Source organism: Trachinotus anak, unplaced genomic scaffold, assembly GCF_046630095.1.
Source record: "Trachinotus anak isolate AG129_WGS33_773 ecotype Australia unplaced genomic scaffold, CSIRO_AGI_Tana_v1 ptg000021l, whole genome shotgun sequence".
NCBI lineage: Eukaryota > Metazoa > Chordata > Actinopteri > Carangiformes > Carangidae > Trachinotus > Trachinotus anak.
This window is the reverse complement of record NW_027273872.1, coordinates 28054626-28074161: the sequence shown is the minus strand read 5'-3', so window position 1 is coordinate 28074161 and position 19536 is coordinate 28054626.

Sequence of the window (19536 nt, the reverse complement as noted above, 5' to 3'; positions counted from 1 at the left end):
CTGAGACTTCTTCCCTTTGTTTCCTTGGTAACTTATAAACCAGACATTCAGGATGTTTTTACAAGCTCACGACATAGCCAGTAATTCACAGAGCAGGCAAGTCCCAGACTCTTTACTGCAGGTCATTCCCCTTCTCTCTGTCAGTCTTTACTGATTTTTACCAGCAGTCGATCGGAAGAGGTTCCTCCTCTCCATAACAACTCAGGGGGTTAAAAGAAACAACGAATAAAACAGTTTCACTTTAGAAATCAGTGATTCACTCTTTAGTGGACAAAGGACATCTTAGAGTTGATGCATGGACATCCCTGAGTGGGTGGGACCTGAGCTGCCATTTGCCTGGCTGTTTTCTCTGATAATTTAAATCAAGATGCAAAAAGTGCATCTTAAATGTGTCTTAAAACAGGATAAAAGTCAATTTTCAAAACACAGTTTTTCTTTATTGAAAAACATTTTGTTGCCATGATTAAAATTTCGCTAGTTTGGAAATTGCTAGAAACATCTTTATCCCAGATGTTTCTAGCAATTCCCAGAAAATATATAATATAGGCCTAGTCATATTAAGACATCTGAATGAAAGAAATTCTCTGTTGAAGGTTTCTTTCTGTTAAAAGGGAGTTTTTCCTCCCCCCTGTTGCCAAGCGCTTGCTCTTTGTGGGAACTGTTGGGTTTTTCTCTGTAACAAAGTAAGGTCTTGACCTCACCCTGTAAAGTGCCTTGAGATAATGTATATTATGATTTGGCGCTATACAAATAAAATTGAATTGAATTGAATTGAATTGAATGTGAAAAAAGTTATACTATAGTTATAGGTATATTATAACTTTAACCAAGTGTTTTATTTAACTACACTTAGCCAAACCCTTTAAATGCAAACCCCAGACACTGTAGGAAGGAATCATTTTAAAAATGTTGGCACTGGAAAGTTGTCATTACATGTACTCCCAAGACTTTCAGAATGGCCCATTCATTCAGCCCAGCGTCTGTGTGGTCCAGGTTAATTCCACACTGCAGTAGTTGAGAGTCGCACTGGAACTAACAGAATATGTTGAGTTAGGCAGATGAGTAAAGGTCTTAAGTCAGTGACGGACAGCCTGTTGGGAGAAGCAAGACACATCCCGGTGGCCTGAGGGTTGTTTTTTGCCTGTGCTGGTAAGAGTCAACTTCACCAGCGATACTATAAACAAGCAGGAATGAGTTGACAGACCTTTTGCATTACCTCACTTGTGTATGACAGTCACATCTACTGCTGCAGCTGCTATTTTCTCAACTTGCTGACATAATACAATTATAGCCTAGGGATTTCTGTTACGACTATATAGTACACATGTAGCCTCATGTAGCCTGTGAAAATGGTTTAAAAGGAAAAAAACAAACTAAAAACAAAAAAGTTTTTTTCAGATTTGTTGGTAAGTTGCAACTTACCAGCAATTGTGGAACAAAATGGCCAAATTTATAACTAATCTGGTACCTGTTAAATCAACAAATAGGGTTGTCCCACCACATCAGCAGCCTGAGGGTTTGTGAGACTGGCCTTGGATAATGTTCCGGGGCTAAAGCCCTGATTAAAGTTGATTGAACGACAACATCTGGACAAACCACACAAAGATTTTTTCACCAACTTCACCAAAGTCTTTATTGCCAGAAGCATAAATCTTAAGACTGAGTAAACACGCCACACAACATACTGTTCGACTGGCCAGTGACCACTGGAGTTCTGAATGAATTCTCATAGCAAAACAAACGTAACAAACAGCAGCGGCTTGTACTGTTTCTATGCAGCAACTAACTGCATATGAATATAAAACCCAATAAAGAGCAATACAGAACACTTCATACAACAGTAAATATTTGTGTGTCGAAAGGCATTGTTTTATTGATTATTTTAACACACTCACAATGGGCAATGTCATCAACAGTTTCAAGTATCCTCATTATTAGTACTTAATTACTAAGTACTTACTTAGGTCGGTGAGACCAAACCTAACATTGTGACAACCATGCCTGTAGGCAGCCATGAGGTCACCAATGTCATGTGTTGTGGAGTTGAGGACCCAAATGCAGACAATCCAGGGAGAAGGTGGAAAAAAGGTGATTTATTAAACCAAAAAATAAACTTACAAAACTGGTGAAAACGAAGAGAACTCAAAAATCAGACAGGAGAAACAAAAGTGAAACCACTGGGGAGCACTAAAGAAAAACAGGTGCAAGAGCCACTGGAGCATGACACCAGCAAGTCAGTGTCACTTTCAGTTATTTTAGAAGACCCCACACATTAATGTGCTGTTAAAAGCTATGTTTTTTAAGAGGTTAAATATCCATTGTTTGGTAATGACTCATTTGAAAACACTAAGGAGACTAGTTTGTGTGTGTTTGTGTGTATGTGTTCACAATGAGCAATTACTACTACTACTACGACTACTACTACTAATAATAGTAATGATAATAATGTTAATGATAATTATAATACTACCTATATTTGCACAGTATATCACATTTAATAAACAAAATGTAGAAACACTTGAGGACACACTGGAGAAATAAAAGAGAGAGTGAAATGAACTGTGGTAAAGAAAAAGTAAATTAAAACAGGTGAAATAAATCAAATGTAGAATAAACAAAACGACAGAAAAGGAGAGTATTAAGTAAAATATGTAAAAATGAAAGGAAAAATAAGTTAACTAAACATAGCAACAAACTTGCTGTGAGTGTTGTGGGTAGATAGAAGTTTAAGGCTAAAACTTCATTCAAGTTCAAACTGTCATTTACTGTTCACCTTTAGCCCAGTAGCAGAACCCCAGCCAGCCGTGAGTCACTACAGTCAGTGGAGGTATCTGTTCAGTGAGTCAGACCAAAGCAACCATCACAGACCTGACTCTGCCCTGTCTGTCAGACAGTGGGATGAAAAGTGGCATCATGAAATAAAACATGGAGAAAATTGTGCTGTGAAATTCAAACACTCTGGGAGAAAAAGGAGCTAATTGTAAGATTTGCTATTGCTACATAGCCAGCATTACCATTACCAGCTGTTTACTTGGAAAGGTTGCAAGTTAAGCATCTAACTTCATTCCTTTATTTAAACATTCAGTGGATTAGGATCAATAACCACATTACACATATACAAAGGTGTTAAATATACCTGACATAACCAAAACATATGACTGAGGCTGACTGGGTCTTGACTGCACCTGACGCAGATCAGGTCTAAACCAGGATAGAGTTTGGCCAGCTTACTTGCTGACAGATGCAGCCTATACAGAACCTGAAGTGGTATCAACCCATGTCTAATGCACATTGATGAGCAGTGTACCAGTGTGACTACGGCCTGCCAGTCTATATCTGATATAGCAATTCCCAACTCTTCCTCCCACTGTCCTATTAAGTGATTAGGTGGCAGGGAGACGGCCCTCTGAATATTATCATGTAGTGCAAACACCAGACTTCTGACAAGTGGATCCATGTATCCAAGAAGTATCTAAGACTGATTGACACTGTGATGGTTTTATTTGCCTCAAGATTTTCTTTCCTCCCTGTGCCGGTTGAAGGTGCAGTCAGTGTAATTGGGAGTCAGCAGCAGAGTCAGGTGTGAATACCTCCATAGCTGCTGAGGCTCCCTCTCCCTCCTCTCCTCCACATAGCTATCTGACAGCAGCTGGTAATTACACATACTTATTTAATTATTGCCAAAAACTTGCAAACACTGCAAAAAGTTTGCCAGAGAAACCTGTGGTTTGTCATTTTGTGTTTATTCGTCTGTTGAAGCAAATTCCAATGATAATCCTCTGTAAACTGCCAGAGGACAGGGCTGGAATCACTGGTTCTAGTCTGTGATTTACTGTTGGATTTAGTCTCATGAAGTCTTATTTAAGCATTGATTTTTAGTGATATACTAGTTCTCTTTTTTTCAGTATTTTATATTCATAGAACTGGCCTTGTTTGTCAGTGCATTTTTTGTGGCAGTGCGCTGGGTTTGACATGCCAGCCAGTGCTGCTGAACAAATAAGAGGTTCTTAGCTTCCACTTACTGGTCGAGCAGTCTATCTAAAAACTGTGAATAAAAACTCAAAAACTCTTTTATAAAATCTCATAAAAAAAAAAAAAAAAAAAATCCCTTTTGGCCCAGATACCAGAAAATTGCAGCAAATCAATGACACAAAAACAAACTGTAGAATGTTGATTAAATTCTTGTCTTTTTTGTGGTGTTTTTCACAGCTGTTGTAGCTGCAGCTTATGTTTTCACAGCTGTAAGACAGCCATGAGGAAATCAAGTTCAGCACAGATAGGTCAGTATTTGTGCCTATAATTTCAGTAGAAAAATATCAAATTCCACCAAAAATCAGCTTAAATTATAAGGATGTCAGTATGAAGATTTTCTGTTAAATAATTATTTTATACATTATACATTTAATGCCACTGGATCAATAAGTTACAATGTTGTCTGCTGCAGCTTTACAACAAGACTGCCTACTTTAAAATGAATAAACAACACACTCCTCTTCTTGCAAAGCTTGCTGCTCTCACACCTGTGCTTCTTGGTTCGTTTTCCCCCTTGGTGTGATTCGTTTGGTGTGGTTAGGTGTGAAAGCAGTAGCAGGTGCAGACCAAAACAACTGCACGTGGACCTTGTTCAGATACATGTTAGAGTTACGAAGAAATGTCATTTCTGACACTGATCTATGTTGCATAGGACGGCACAGTCCAGAGTGCAGGACCTTCTTCCTGTGTTTACTTCCTGCTCTCACCAGACAATCTGACCAATAAGTGGAGTGAACTTTCTCACGTGGTTCACTTGAATTTTTCTCTGTGTGAAATCAAACGGAACCAAAGGGAAATGCTACAAGTTTACAGACTCATCAACTGAATAGGACCAGAGCAAACAAACTTCAGGTGTGAAAACACCCTAAATCAATGCTGCAGAACCAGAGACGTCTTTTATTCCAGGCCGTCTTCCTCCCTGTTAAAGCAAAGTGCTGACATTACCCACGAAGGAAGATCGCCATAGTTCAGTCAGTGATTCACGTGTGGTTTATCCAGGAGCCTGTAGCCTGCAGCACAGTCTGGAGGTGGGGGTGGGGGGTGCTACAGGGGTCTGCTAAACTCCACACCCCTGAATTTTTTTATACTTCAGCTTCAACTGATGCTGACTCAGGTGACATCACTTGAGTACATTTACCAGTCTTTAATTTCTCGTGCTGACATGTTTCTGACTAGAACCGTGATTCTCTTAGCCATCACACCAGTGAATGCCTGTAACTCTGGTCTCACCAGGAGCTCATCTGGAAACCGTGACTCATCTGCAGGGTCATCAGGTGAGTCCACGAGGATAGCCTGAGTGCTTGGCACTCGCTGAAACTTTGGTGCACCAGTCACCCTGGCGACATTTGTATAGCGCCAAAATCTTTACAGGATAAGTGCAAGACCTTACCATATTACAGAGAGAAACCCAACAGAGGAAAACATGCTACTTGTCTCCTGTATGCATGCTAATGTTAGCATGCAAACATGCTCACAATGACAAAGTTAACTCACTGATGTTTCACAAGTATAATATTTACCATGGTCACTATCATAATTTTGCAAGTTGTCATGCTAACAGTTGCAATTTAGCACAAAGTACTCTTGTATTGGGCACATCGGACAGATGATTGACCTGATGAAGTCAGAGGATCACTAAAGTTATTACAGTTCATCCTGTTGTGGACAGTTGTTCACCAGTTTTTCAGGACAATCCATAACGTTGAGATATTTCCCTGAAACCACAAATGTCAGGGGACCACCACAGGACTTAAGCAGTTTGTAAAAAAACATGAATTTCACAGCAATCCATACAGTATTCTTATTTCTTATGTTTCAGTCAAGGCCAAAGTGGTCGACTGATAAACAGTGCAGTGTAATTTACCTTCCCTAATTAGAAATTACATTGTGAATGCAATGCTGTTCTCTCATGAGCTGACAAGTCAAATACATAGGGTTTCCAAACAACCCTTGCCAGACCAGAGGGTGGACTGGCACAGATTCTACAGCTGTGCTAACGTTTGTTGTTGTTTTGCCTGTTTGTTATGTACTGTCAATAATGCGAGGTGTTTTGCATGCTGGTGCTCCTAGTCTAGGGTAGTAGGTCAGAAAATAAGCCTTCAAAATTGTGGTGATAAATGTTGACAAGTTATAAATACAATGGTTGTAGAATTGTACTGACTGTAGAAACAGTGATCACTCCTTTCTGAGAGGAGCACAGTTCAAGGGAAATAGTCATGTACTCACTATTTCTTGACATGAAAATAGGGAGTGTTTCAAGTTGGAAACAGTTTCTACGATGGATTTTGAAAAATCTTGGTAACTTGTTGAAAGTCTTATTGTGAAATAGTTTACTCACAAAGGCCAAACCCCCCCCCCTAACTATTCATATGTAAATGTTTCTCTCTCAGCAGCATACAGTGGCTGCTGAAAGAATACGCCTAAATGAAAGCGCTCAACAAGAAGCTCCAGACGATGTCCTAATACACTCCACGCCAGAGGCCTTGGCAATTACTGAGACGAGCAAAGAGAGAGAATGAAAACAGAGGAAGAAAGCACGACAGAGAATGATAAGTGAGTGTGGTCGCTCCACCACTTATGAGATGCGCAGAAAATTTGATTTGCAGTTTCCCTCTGAATGCTATTGTGGTGGAATGGGAGCTGTGGGCTTCATAAATTGTGTTAATGCATCTATGACTCTCTTTGTCTCTCGTATTGACTTTTTCCTTCACTGTGTTATTTAGAATTTCTCATTATTTTGATATTTTCAGAAAGGTTTGTCTTGACTTATTGAAATCCTCTGGTGGAGTCATGCTCAGAGTGAGGAGCTGTCAGACGCCACGGGACCTCAGCAGCTCTGACAGTGAATTATAGGGTTTAACCGGAAAAGTCTTTGTCTTTGATTTTGCAGAGTATAATATGAACCATTCCTACATTGCAAGAAATGTTGATGTGAGATAGAAATTGTTTAATTGTTTTTATTTGATCTTCAGTTCATGTGGCTGGAGTGCTATCGGTGCCAGCAACAAAGATATATCACTCCAATGCCAAGAAACAAGCATTAGCCCCGTTAAAAAGAAGAAGTGGAGCAGCAAGAAGAAGCTGTGGATGCACTTGTGAAGGCGCTCTGTTTCCATAGCACCCAGTTTCAGGTTCATTTTCCATTTACTTTCCATGCCATACAATCTATGTTCCATGCTTTCTGTATGCCTTGTTTCTATTGGCCACCCAGGTGTTTACGCTGGCTACACACTGCCTTTGCTGCGTGTACGTAGCGGCTGCTGACCTGCTGCAGAGAGGGCCTGTGTGTGTTCACACCGGCTGTGTTTCTGCTGTGTTGATGCAACTTCCAGCTCTGTCTGCATAGAGTTTGCAAAAATGTTGCACTAAAATGCCACTGTCTCCACATGCAGCAGCTATTTTCACCATATTTTGAATACATATACATATATATATATATATATATATATATATATATATATATATATTATTATTATTATTTTTAAATATATATATATATATTTATATATATATATATATATATATATATTTTTTTTTTTTTAACTAGTGCCACTCCTCAAACAGTTCCTGTCAACAATGAGACAGATAGCTAGATCACAGAGCTACATTACTTGTAGCTTTTGTCTACCTGGTGGTAACATTGATGGGTTTTGCGACCTTCAGTGGCTTTCTCATTGGCATCTGTTACCATGGCAATGGCAACAAGAACATGGTCAGCAGTCCTGTTGAGAACGCCTGTCTCCTCCTGTCATGTGCTGTACCTGCTGTCTGTGGCTGTGTGTTCCACAGTGAAGGGTGGTGTGGCTTTTGTTGTAGCAGACTGTGGGCAGTTTTATCAGTGGAGTAGTATTGGATGAGCTGGTCTGACAGGTCAACCCCACCCATGTTCTTATTGTATGCAATGATGGGGGTGGGGTAGGGATTGTCTTGCACTTACATCCTTCGCTCGCCTCTGAACCGTCTCAGCACACATCGCTGGATGGATTGTTGCACACAGCGACACCTGCCACATGACCCATCTCACTGTGCCTCTCTTTTGCTCTCCCACTGGGACACTCTTTCCCGTTCTCACTCGAGTTACCGCAGGCTAACTTCATGCTGACCAAGTAAAGAAAAGTTTGGAACTGGTCTGTCCAGTCTCAAGATATGACGACGTCCATGCTAACATCATATAACAGTCCGTGCACAGTGGGCGTGTGAGACTTGCCAACACGCACATTGAAATTCATGGTGTAGCCATGGCCAACACAAAAAGCTTGACCCCCACTTTGTGGGTTTATCCATCACATATTGGGTCAAGCCATTTTTCGCTGTGGTTGCCACCATACTCTCATAAACTGCCAGAAAGCTTGAAGTGGGACACCTACTCCAGATCTGCAGCCAGGAGGTGAGTCGGCTTTGCTGCAATGGGAGCAGAGGGAGATGTAACGCCGCTGCCACCTGGAAGCCAGATCATTAAGAGACACACAGACATGCCAGCCAGCTCACAGCCAGTTTACAGGAAGAGAAGGGGAAGCATTCATCAGAGCAGTGATCACCTGCCTATATAGCACTGAATGGTGTTGCCCAGTCATTAGGATGCTGATGGATCACTGAACCCGGCCTCGAGGCAATTTACTGAGCAACAATGTGAGGTTCCACATTAAACAACACATAAACATATACAAATAGAAAAGAGAGTTTATACATATATATTAGGGATATCACAAGAACTGATACTTCGATACCAAGTTGGTGCCAAAATTCTGAAAATGTGAGGGTACTTGTTTTGTCTACAGAACCACAGATACCACAGGTACCATAGATATTGTAGGTACTGGAGATGTGATTATTCCAGTATTGAAGAGGCAGTATAATAATCCTACAGGCCAACCTCTACTCAGTAGAATTTACTAATCCTTCAACTTACTGTTGATGTGGTAATTTTGATTGTAGTTATTAAGGTAATTATTGATCAGAGCTCCAAATTAATAGTAACATTTGAGACTGCACCAGTAGTGGTTATCCTTTCCTGTTTGGATGGTGCCCAGAGGAACTTTCATTCATTTTAAAGTTACTATTTAATGTTAATATTTTGTTAATTTCAGATTGCCAATAATTCATAACCTACCAATGCCCAACACCCATCTCTCACTTCTTTCATTCTGAAGGAACATAATGTCTGTTATTGTAACACTGTGTTGGCTGAACACTGTGCTGCTTCATTCCAAATCACACATACTGTCCTCCCTCCTGCTGGGCCATGCAGCAGCTGAAGCCAGGCCTCTATGTGAAGCCCGAGGCAGAGTCTATGTTTAATTCATAGGCCCGCTGTTAAGCAGAACACACACTCAATGGTTGAACTGAATCTATTGTAAAGAGCTGTAGTGGCCGGGCAGGTGAAGCCTGGATGAGGAGTGAGAGATGGGCAGGTGAGGAATGATGGAGCGGAGAATCTGAGGTGAAGGAAGTAGGGGTGGTTAAATGGCAGAGGGGCGGGCAGGTGGCGAGTGAATGAACGCTGCCTGTCGGAGAGGGATGGCTGGATGAGAAACTGGCAGACAGACACGAGGAGTATGTGCTTGAGGCACATGGAGATGAAGGTTAGACTAGTATTTACCAGGAGGCCTAGACCAGGCCTTATACCAGACTGGCAAATAGTGACTGGAGAACGGGAGTTGAGGTACTGCGCAGATAATGAGACGCAATGAGATGCAACTGTGCTGACTGAAGCAATCAGGGGGAGGCTAGTAGACAGCCATGTCCAGAGACACACAAGCACAGAGAAAGAGAGAGGAAGGGGAGACAACACAGGAGACACAAGGAAAAGCAGAACACAACTGGAGCCATGACCAGGACCACAACACTGTCTCCATGAAGAGGTGACAGTGGTGCTAGAAGGTGTCACCTCAGGACTTATCACACTCTAGGCAGACAATGTTGGATTAATAGCATATATTTAAAACAAAACCTGAAGCCGGCAGTTAACAAGCTGCAAACTCAACAGCATTCTCACATGAACTTTCTTACCTCCTTTCTCTTCCCTTTAGTCTGCTGAAGCAGCAGGTTAATGGATTATGAATCCCCACTGATTACAGCATGAAAATAGACGGCCCATTGTTACAGCATGTGCTGTTTTCTGGTAAAACTGTGGAGTCAGGGTAGAGCAGTAAACGTGGTGCTGTACTGGCAATTAATTATAATCACAGACACTTGTTGGCTTCTGTTCAGATGTAATGGAGTTGCTTCTTTATGAAAGAAAATACACAGAAGACAGAGCCAACCCCAATTCAAAATCCATAATAAAGATGTTGAATACTAAGTCAATTTAGTTTTACATATCCTTCCCGCAAAATCCTTTCAGCAACATCACCCCAAAAAGATAGGGCATGGCTACAGGTAACAATTAGTGGTGTGCGATACTGCATATTTTGGTATCGATCCGATACCAAGTAAATACGGGCCAGTATCGCCGATACCGATACCGATACCGATAACGATTCCGATACAGATACAGATACAGATACTTTTCAATAAATAAGGTGGAGTCTCAGAGTCATAACTCAGTCCCCAGCATATCATTATCTCCCATGGCCTGAGAATCATCGCATATTGAAGTTTTCTTCAGAATCAAAGTAACCAAGTGACTAGAGTGATAAGACACATTGCAAACAGGAACTGCTAAAACATGGGCCTCAAAAAAAAGAGAATAACACTACCTGCATGTCGCTCACATTGCAACATCCCATCTGATGAGCTTTCATTGGGTCTTGATCTCCTGCTGGCTTTAACTTTTTTCTGGCACCATATTGAACCTACAACTTTTTCACACTGAAGTAAAATTTCAAACAGCTGTGAAAAAAACAGAACAAGCTTTTCAGGTTGACTGTATAAAAAAAAACTGTATAAAATTGCAGCTGTAGGTATGGGTGGGGTGTGGGGGTGAAAATTTAACCAGATATGCTCTCCGGACGGGATAAAAAGAATCACTCATCTGCACTTGTGGTGGGAAAATCACCACACCTCCCCAAGAGACATCAATCCAGTTTGAATGTGGTCTTAGGCCCTGTTCAGACCTGGTTTTAACATCCGTTCTGAGTGATCCTATCAACGCAAATGCGTCCTGACCCGTCCGTCTGATTGGCTAAAAACAACACAGCATACCTGTTTATTTGCATATGAAGCAGGGAAGTGAGATCCCATCACAAGTGGTCACTGGAGACGTTTTAAAGCAGGTGTGAACAGACATACTCAGAGCTGACCACTGACCACTGAACACACATGCTGATACCAGGTCTGAACTGGGCCTCGGTGTCCCTTTAATGTGGCTAAGATCAGAGTCCATCAGCTCGTTCTGTAGGTTATGGATTGTTTCTGTGTAGTTTTTTAATCATCTTTACTTCAAATCCCCAAATGAAATGTAACTGAAGGGTGGCTTAAAGTTAAAACAACCTGTGTTGTCCTGCAGAATGCTTGCTGTGAATAATGTTTGTTGTCAGTGCAACACCAGCACATCATTACAGAGTGAGAGGAAGTCCAGGAGTAAAACTGTGTGTATGTAGGTGCATGTATTGCAGCTCCATCCAACTGGTTATAACAGTGTTTTCATTATTTCTCTTTTACTCCACATTCCATACAATATCTGCTGTCATAAGAAGTGCTGAGCTGTGAATACACGCCACAGTGGACTGAGGGTTGTATTCTTTTCAGATTTGCTCTGTGACCCTTCCCAAACCCTTCCTGCCCATGGCAGGGCAGCAAAATGTTTTCACCTTTAACATCAATTACCTCCTCTTTACTTATCACCCACATGACAAGGCAGAAAAAACATATTTAAGTCTATGTGGCAGATCATACTACACATAATTATTTTTCCTCACTGAAACACATCACTAAGATCCCTATTTGTTAGAATCGTGGGGAAAATGAAATGAGATCATGCCTACAAAACCCATCCTGCAAGCCCACCAGATTACAGCACCAGCTGCTTTTATTTATAACTGGTTAGTATAGAGCTTTGGATCTTTACCACCATCGTATACCATTGTCAGATTGACAGAACTCAGACTTTGATACACAAACAAATTCAAGTGTCCAAAGCTTTAAGTGCTAGTGTGAAAATGTAAATTCTTCTGTTAGTGGTGGCTACTGTCGCCTGGAGCCTGCAGCAGAGGTGATGAGTAGGCTTCAGAGGGCTCATACAGTAAGTTCTCTTCTTTTTAATTCCACATTCACAGATTTTTGTTACTTGTCAAACCTTTGTCCTCAGCTCCTCCTGACATTACCTGAGGACATTCAGCGGACTTAACACTTAACTCCTGCGGAGACACAAAAATCTTTATGTAGCATGTCTTTACCCTCTCCTGTGTGTTAGACCCAAGAATAGCCAAACCATCTCAAAAGACATACACATCATGTAGTCTGATCGTGGCATCACTCAGGCAGACCAGAGGAGAGCTGTGTTCAGCCTGAACACCTGATGAAGAGGGCACTGAAAAAAGGGGAGAACTGGCTGAGAAACTGTTGCTACACTTTACACTCAGATGACCCGGTTCACACTTTAAATTCCTTTAATTTTTCATTTAAATTTACAAATCCATGTCCTCTGTTTATGGGATTTAAATATGAGATTTTACACCGGATAAGCTTAAACAGTACAAATGTGGCTTTCTTCGTCCTCACCATCATTGCTCCTGTCACTGTCCTACATGATTATAAAACATCCAGCCTGTCAGATCCAGCTGTGTGTTCCCACCCTGCACCAGTGCTGTAGCGTCAGGGTGGCTGGGTCTCCTCTGCAGAGACCTCTTCTGGGATTCATGAACTGGGGATAAAGCGGTGAGGGTGAAGAGGGTAATGAATGTCTGTGTGGGGCATTTGGTGTTGAGGGGGCTGCTCCCAGCTCGTGAAAAACTCTGTGAGTGGTGCCTGTGTGTCCTTGGTTTGGTCTGCTTCCTGGTTCAGAGTGGGTAGTGCAGTGGCTGTCAAACTGAAAAGAAGCTGAAGTCTTTGTGCGTCTCTGCCTCTCTTTTTACTTTCTTTGTTCTTCTCTCTCCTGCCTTTAGACACTTGTCCTGACAAGAGTATTTAGCTGGAGGGGGGAGCATTGCAAATCTTCATCCCACACAGACAGAACAAAAGAGAGAAAACACTTCTCACCTCTGTCTCACATCTCACCTCTGTCTATTGTTTGTCACCAGCAGTGGTTGTTCTTTGTTAGCTACTGAGCAGCTCATCCAGTGATGGATAAATGAACACATTTAGTAAAACACCAGGTCATACAGTCTTGCCATAACTGTATGACCTGGTGGAGAATTAAGAAACATAAATTTACTCTCCTTGAATTCCTCGAGCACAGGGCCTCCCCTGGCCCTTATTCTCACACTTTTTTCTTTGGATCTGCCATTCATAAAAATGTATGAGAAGCATGTTTTGTATTGGAGTCTTGCAAATTTAAAAAATAAATATGTTTTATCTCCAGAAATATGAACTTTATCCCAACATTTATCACTGTGTTTGGGGGTACTATGGAGGCTGCTGGCATGTCAAGCATTGGAAGAACTCATTTTTCCAGCAGAATGTCTCTACAACGACAATAGTGCCAGGGACCTCGCACCAGTCAGTGCTCTAATGACTGACAGTGTTGCTCCATAACTGCAAGAGGTGAAACCAAATGCTGGAGTGGCAGCATTTGGACTTTCTGTAATGGGCCGCTACACAAAGTGACTCAACATCAGAGAGACACAGAGAGCGAGCAAGAGGGGGAGAGATAGATGTGGCTGTGTTGAGATGATCGGCCAAATGAAACTCTGGTTCTTCATGTATTCAAGCTGTTCCTTGTCTCAGTGAGTGCTGGGTGGTTGTACAGAGCAGAGGTGACATGTTTTTACACTGCAGTTTCTGGATATGTAGTCTGCTCAAAAGGAAACCCACACACCCAGTGTGTGTTCAGTGGAATAAAATGGAAAAACTGGAGCCTGATTCTACTCATTTCTACTCTTGCAGTGAGATAAGAGCTTTGGCTTGTGCTGCTGTTGCTCAAACATCAGTGATCATATAGCACACAGGGGAAACTGTTTGCAGAAACATTCATCACGTTGTCATCGCACCTGTTTGCAGGACACAAACTTTGACAAATTATGTGACAAATAATTACACCACATCAAACATACAGTTTGCACCATTGTCCCTGAAATTTTCAGATCACTCTGTTTTGTAATGAGCTTTATCACTTATTTATCACTGTCCTGGAATCTCCACTGTGTGTTTATATGGAGGCTTCATCTTGACACGACCTGCTTTCACTGCTGCTTTTTTGTCACCTGTGACACTGCTGTGGGAATGTGCAGCAGAGATTCCTGTATGTGCTTGCCCCTGAACATGTAGTATAACCTGACTTCCAATTGCATTACTAAGATACAAGGAACATAACTGATGTTCCCACGGTCCCAGAAAAAGCTGAAAACACTGGGAAATTGAAATAATTTCCTAGCTCCAAAAAACCACCTGCCTGTTGACCGAAAAAAAGAATTCTTGCAGGAACTTATTTCTAGGTTTATAGGGCATAAGGTAAATTTGACAAATTGTGTCCCTAACTCAAATTGTAAATTGTATCACATATTGATATCAGCTGACAATGGTCAGTTATTCAGTATCACATGCATTACGTAAAAAAATGTCCTGTGTTGTATTGTGATATTATCATGTTTTTTTCACTGGTTCTCTTATGATTCAGCAGTGAAATTAACAAAAAGTGTTAGAACCAGTGTATGTGTGTTCTGAAAAAGAATCTCCTGGAACATCTGATGTAGAATAATAGATCTATTTCTTGTGTCTTGGACTGAGTTATTAACAAGTTTGATAACTAGCTGGACTCACTTTTCAACTGAACAAGGGAAAAAGGATTTCTATTGGCTTGGCTGCCTCCTCTGAGTCCTCTGCTCCTGTTATTCTCCCTACAGTGAGTTAAACCTTGATTGTGGTGTTTCCATTATCAGATAGACCACTCTCAACATGGGTAAGTTAAAAGTTCTAGATTTGACAGACATGATAATCTTGACTCCTGGAAGCAGCCCTGCTGTAAAGCAGCTAATCATTCATGCTGGAACATGACATCCAGATGTAGAGATATGAATAGCTGAAGGCTAAATGCTACATGCTGTCATGAGATTCTTATCTCTGGTATCATCCCTTTGTTTGGTCGGAGGGCAGGACTAAACCTGCCATGTAGCCCTAGGGCAAAATGAGCTGTGGGCCCCTGTTGGATCCCTGTTCTTCCCACTTCTCTCCTGTTGTCTCAGACTACAAGTCATTGCAGCAATACTTTGCATAGATCAAGAAACTGACCAGTGTAATGCATCAATGGCCCCTATTTGTCAGTTATGTTTCATATATGGTATTCAGTTGTGAAAGATTACAGTCTCCTCATGGCACCCAGTGTTGGGCAGTAACGCGTTACTCAGTAACGAATTGCTGTAATATTATCACTTTCCTCAGTAACAAGTAGTGTAAGGGATGACTGTTTCTAAAACGGCAATAAAATTCTGTCAGTGTTGCATTACCAGAACACAATTTGTTTTTTTAGGGCTTGTTTTTAGTTAGGGTTAGGGTTGACCTGCTCTGTGCTCTATCCTGATTGTCAGGCAGGTTGCTATGTGTGGTACAGTCTGTCAGTCACACAGTAGCCCCGCCCTAATACATCCCCTGCTTTATGGTCTATTTTCCTCTAAATGGACCATGATGTAAAAACTGAACATCATGTTGTGTTGAAGAAGACTTGAAACTAGAGACTGAGACATAAACTCGTCAGGAAAACATTTACTGAAGTAATAAATCAGTGAGAAGTAGAGACATTTTCACATAGACTTCAATACAATCAGACTTCTGTTTACAACCAGTGGAGTCACCCCCTGATGGTCACTAGACAGAATGCAGCTTTAAGGCTCTTCAGCACTGGCTGCACTTTTTACATCCAGAGTCTAAGTCCAGGTTTATATCCAGTCTATGGGGTTGAGAAGCTGGTGTTAATGAGATACAATCATTATTTCACTTCTGAACATTGGGACCTTGTTCAATATGTCAGGGTTAAAATAAAACAGGAAGCTGTGATTTATCCTAAATGTGCAATGTTTAATGTTTTGTAAAACCATGACATACTCCCTGCTGTTCTTATGAGAGAATACTATTATTTTTTTCTAGAGGCTGCAGTGTTTCTGGTTATGCAGATTTTTGATTGTTTGATTGTTGACTCTGCCAAAACTGCCCAAACAGGTTGTAGGCCTATGTCCCTCTTTCTGGAGAGAGTGGGTTGGGATTGGGGAATTGTGAAAGTAATATAGTAATATAATGAGTATTGTAAGTAATTATCTTTGATATGAAGTAATAAGTAAAATAGTTTTATTACTTTTAAAGAAGTAAAAAGTAAAAAAGGAACTCATTACTCTTCCTGAGTAACTTGCCCAACACTGATGGCTCCACACAAAGTTGATGTTTCTCTCCAGTGAAAGCTTATGGACAGATGGAATAATAAGCTTTTTTTATACTGCACTTTTCTCAACAATTTAGTGTAAAAAAAGTTAAGAAATAAAACCAGACAAGGCAAATAAAATGTGAACAAGAATGTGAGCACAGAGGGAGTAAAAACAACAACATGAGTACGATGAAATAAACATGAATGATTAGTATAAATAACAACCTATGTCACACATTTCCAAACAAAGTATTAGAAAGGATTTAAGACAAACTAAAGACCTAGCATGTCTCAGTTTAACAGGCAAGGAGTTCCATAGGGTGGAGGCCTAATAGTAAAAACCTGGTCACCTCATGTGACCTGCGAGTAACCGGGAGGGCTCCATCAGCAGATCTCACAGGTGCACTGGGATGGAGTCAGACTCGGCAGGTGGACTGGAGCCAGCTGTGGAGACTGAGGATTCTGCTAAAATGCTCTGCTCCATGGGCCAGAGTTAAACAGACTTTCCACAAGAGCTTAAAAAGCTTAAGAGGTTGTTCAAATCTTTTTTGGTGAGCTCAGTCTGCTGACAAGCAGCATCGTTTGTCCCTACATGAGATATCACTCGTCTGGCAGAGGAGGGGAGTGAACACAACAGTCCTGGGAGTTTATCCAGATTATCAGGGAGCAATGACAGCTATGGGCTTTCATGGCAGGAGAGTGCACAGTCTGCTTCCGTGCTGTGCACTGAAGTCGCCAACTGAGGACGGGCTGTCTGAGCAGGTGAGTGATGTCATAAGACCTGGAAGAAGGATTCCTCCCAGCACAGAGCAAGGAAGACATCTGGAGCATCTGTGCTCAGCCTCTTTTTGCATCTTATGATGGGAATAGATCATGATGAGGGCTGTTTTAGCCTCAAAGTGGAGTGGGCTGCCACCCAAACACTGTCAGCCACTAGTTAAGGGGAAGCCACAGTGTCTGCAGATGCCATTTTTGGACAGGGGTCCAGGTCAGGATGAAAGAGAGCTGGAACGTCAGGTGGGTGCTGATGGTTTGGTGTTGGGCAGGAGGAGAGCTGTGGTTGGTGGCACAGTCACAGGGTATAGTTGGCATAGTTGTTTAAAGATGGCAGTAATCCTCGTGGCAGCAGTAGAAAGGCTACATTCAACCGACAGCCAACTTAAACTACTTATTACCTAAAATCCACACAGTCACTAACTGAAATCTTACACCAAACATACTGTATGGGTGAAAGAGCCAGGAGCTAAACAGGTGGCACAAAAATGCAGCTTAAAACTGGATAGAAGTGTCAAATTGTGACAGAGCCTTTGACAGACCAACACTGATGCCACTACGTGCCTGTGGTGGATATTTCTCACTATTTTACTGACATTTTAAGACCTAATGATAATCAGCAGATAGATAGATAGATAGATAGATTTTGAATCTGTATAACTCTAATTAAGCTAACAAAATACTTTTAACAAAGACATGAGTTGATATTTGTGTACACGCTCTACATGTTCGTACATGTACTACTTTCAGGGATTTGCCGCAGTTTGCATCACTCCAGCCTTATTCAAATGTCTTACTGTATCACTTTCAAAGCAGGCTTCTCTTTTCCGTTGTATTGTGGGTTGTGACAGAAGTTTCACAAGTGGAGTCTAAAAACCACAGCAGACAAGACAGCAATCATCAACAAAAACAGAAAAAATGTATTTGTGCGATATGGTTGGAGTAATCATTTAATGAGGAAGTCTGGTGACATCAATGAGCCATACTGTTGGGGAATCACTGTGCCTTTATATATTTGTGACTAATGTTTGGAGGATAAAGCTAATGTACACTTGTGTTTTAAACAAAAGTTCAGCTCAACAGTTCACTGCTGTAGTTTCTAGTAAACGTTGCTCTACTTTGTTGGGGACTATTTTCAGAGGCGGATTATTCTACATCTGGGGCTCTAATGAGTATCTGGGGCAGCAGTATGGTGTGTGTGGGACTGAATAAAAAAAAAACTAATGTGTGTGTGTGTGTGTGTGTGTGTGTGTGTTCATGGTTAAAAAGGCACATGTCACCCAGTGCAGCTGTGTGGCTGGGCTGTGGGTTTCAGCCAGTGCTTGTGAAACCTCTGTCACAATCCACAATACAATGGAAAAGAGAAGCTTGTTTTAAAATGAATACAGTCAGTTATTTGATAGTCTCAAGTCTGTTGTGGCACATTCTGACACACACTGCTGACAGCAGGTATAAACAGCAAATCCCTTAAGTAGTAATGAACATGTACACAAATATCAGCTCATGTGTCTTTGTTAAAGTATTTGTAAGCTTAACTCGAGATAGGGTGAGTATGTGTGTGCTGTTTTTTGATTCAAATCATCAGTGGGAACCAGTGGTTGTGGAGATGAGAGCCAAGGATAGAGCAGGGAAGTGTGAACACACATACACACATACAGACCAACACGTTGGTGTTTTTGATCTTTTCATGGATTTAAAGATTATAAAAATAAACATAAAACCAGACCAGCCTTAACCTTTCAAATGAGCCGTTTATGTCCTTGTCATCCTTCTTTTGTTCATTGTTTCAGTCTGTTGTCACTGAGAAGCATTTTGAGCTGTATTCTTAGTAAATGTTGCCTTACAAATTTATCACATAGTAGCCTTAGGTGTGTGTGTGTGTGTGTGTGTGTTTGTGTGTGTAGGTGTGTGTGTGTGTGTGTGTGTGTGTGTGTGTGGGTGTGTGTGTGTGTGTGTTTGTGTGTGTAGGTGTGTGTGTGTGTGTGTGTTTGTGTGTGTGTGTGTGTGTGTGTGTGTGTGTGTGTGTGTGTGTGTGTGTGTGTGTGTGTGTAGGTGTGTATGTGTGTGTGTGTGTGTGTGTGTGTGTGGGTGGGTGTAGTGGGTCTGTTCCAAATAATCAACCCTGGAGGGTTTGCCAACACTTTGCTAGTTTCTGTTCCTTTTCTGTACCACACCCCAACACAGGACAAAGTAGCCTGTGAGTTGATGACCTGTTCCAGCTTATTCCTGGTGGTTGCCGTGGATGAATCTATAACATTATAACATTAATTATACAGCTTCGC